This window comes from Pinus tabuliformis, chromosome 6 (genome assembly GCF_031772625.1).
Source record: "Pinus tabuliformis cultivar Carrire ecotype Pingquan chromosome 6, CPIR1, whole genome shotgun sequence".
Lineage (NCBI taxonomy): Eukaryota > Viridiplantae > Streptophyta > Pinopsida > Pinales > Pinaceae > Pinus > Pinus tabuliformis.
In genome coordinates, this window is record NC_142292.1 from 1,785,512,979 (window position 1) to 1,785,515,771 (window position 2,793).

Consider the following 2,793-nt stretch of genomic DNA (forward strand, 5'->3'; position numbering starts at 1 on the left):
ACCACAGTTAGTTGCAAATGGGTCGTAGTATTAGATAGATGGTATTAATAAAACCCATGGTATTGATCCTTGGTATTGCATGTATGAGTCATATATAAAGGATAGAGACTCCCTGCGAGGAGCATCATGTCTTATTTTTGTATCGAGCTCTGCTCTATTGGAGGTTGCCCCCTCGAAGAGGCCAGTGAACATTGCTTTCTGAATAATAAAATATTTGTTGTTGTCTCTCACTGTTCTATGTTCTGGGTATCTTTCTTCGCATATTCTGTATTTGGGTATCTTTTTGCAGGTTAAGAGCATAACAAGTGGTATCAGAGCACTTTCCAGGGTCAGTGGGATCTTCATTTCGTAGCAATTTTTTTTTTTGGCTAGAGACGTGTTCCGGTGTCTTTAAACCACGGGATCTGTCGTTAAGCGCATAAACCTGCGGATTTGGGGAGGCATGCACGCAGGAAATACAAGAGGTGGTCACGCTTGTTGGACTCCCTTGTAACCCCTGTGGGTACCCCTTCGAGTAGTAGCGCATTAGACAGAACCGCGTACGGACTATCTTCCAAGTACCTTATGGGTATATCGGAAGCCCCTTAGCTCCTCTGCAACCTCGCCATAGATAAACCTTCGGCCGTCTTGCTGCTACAGTACACCGAGAACAGCACTCGGAGATATTACTCGCCCGTACGATAGGGTAGTCGGGTTGTAAGGCTAAGGGTACGGTTGATCCTCCTTAGTTAGAGCCCTGAAACATTGGGCTGAGTACTACTGTCAGACCCTTATGTATATTGTGATTTGTAGCACCTGACACTCCTCGAGACCATAGTTCCCTTTTCTATCTGGGGATCACGCATCATATCTGCCAGATCAGCGCGCAAAGAGGTGCAGCAGCAGCAGACATCAGTCCCGCAATTCTGAGTTAGCAGACCAGCCATTCCGATCTATTAGATCCATCAGATCCGCAGCAGCAGTCTGTTCCGCCGCCCAGAGCTATCCGATCTGCCATTCAGATCTCTCAGATCCACCAGATCTGAATAGTTGTGTGGGGTTCGTATACCGGGGTATAATTTTCGCAGGACTTTTGGCCGCATTGACATTTTGAGGATTTGGCAACTGCAGTACTCATAAGGAAGGAGTAAAACTCCATTAGGAGTTTTCAAGAAAAAAAGAAGAAGAAGAAGAAGAAGAAGTCTGAGATATTCCGGGGCGCTTATTGGTGATCTAGCCCATCAGAATCAGGACGACGAGCTAAGCACGGTGATACCATTCAATTCTTAGTGAATTTTTTTTTTAAGCGGTCCCAATTTTCAAAAACATCAGGTCGGTGCATGGTAGAAACTAGAGCTCAAGCTATGGCCAATGAAAAGATGGAAAAACTTGAAGAATCCTTGCAATCCCTCCACATTCAGCTTGACCGACTAAATAGCCTGATCCCAATCATAATCCCAAAGGGCAAGGAGGAAGACCACGAGGAGGCGTATAACGGCAATGGACACAGTGAGGGTGAGTCTAGCCACTCTCCTCACATTTGGTGCACCCACCAACAATCCCGTCAGCGACCTGCCAAGTTGGATATGCATAAATTTGACGGTTCTCACCCGGTAGCATGGATAGCACAAATGGAGCAGTATTTCAATCTGAATAACATCTTAGATGATGCGACTCAGCTTATGGTGGGGAGCATGTACTTGGACAATGAAAGGTGGCAATGGTGGGAATGGCATCAACGTTGCAATGGACCTTTTCTGGCTTGGACCAAATTCAAAAAAGCTCTTACAGACCGCTTTGACCAGGAATCTTCTTTTTTGGGTCGTCTTACTAAGCTCCGACAGACTGGCACAGTGGATGAATATATTACAGCTTTTGAAGCCTTAGCCTTCCGCACTTGGGGTCTCTCAGATGTGTTCTACACGGAATGTTTTATCAGCGGTCTTAAAGAAGCCATCAAAGCCCAAGTCCTACTACACCACCCTCCCACATGGATGGAGGCTTGCAAGGTAGCTCATAACGTGGAACGTGCATTAGCAGCCCAGTACAGTCACCCAAATTTCTCCGCTAAAGGTCGCCCCCCACAGGCTCACAACACGACTGAAACACTTAAGGTCCAAAAGGTGTCACCTACGAAAATGGCTGAAAGAAGAAAGCAAGGATTATGTTACTACTGTGATGAAAAATACTCCCCAGGTCATAAATGCAAGGAGCCCAAATTTTTTCAAATTGATGCCACTGACTACAGCTCAACAGAGGAAGATCCACCACTTGAGGAACATGAGGCTCTAGAAGAGGACAACCAAAAGGACAATGTCTCCGACGAACCAGTTATTTCGTTGCATGCTTTGGCAGGGATTTCTTCACCTCAAACTCTCAAAATCAGAGGTTTTATTAAACATCGCCCATTAGTAATCTTGATTGATAATGGAAGTACTCATAATTTCATCCATCAAAAAGTCGCAGAAGCAGTGCATTGTTTTGTATGAGCAGTTTCTAACTTCCAAGTCCAAATTATGGATGGGGGCACAATGAAATGTGAAGGCCGCTGTGAAAATGTCAAACTTCAAATGGGGGATTATTAGTTGAAAACCCACATGTTTGCCATACATATGGGAGGTTGCAACATTATCCTCGGCACTGAATGGCTCCGCACCCTTGGGCCAATCACAATGGATTTCCAGGAGTTATATATGAGTTTTAAGCAGAACAACTACACACATACCCTCCGTGGACTCCAGGCGGGAGCTCCCTCTATCATCAACTCGCATAGGAAGGAAAAATTGCTAAAAAAGGGCCATCATGGAGTTATAG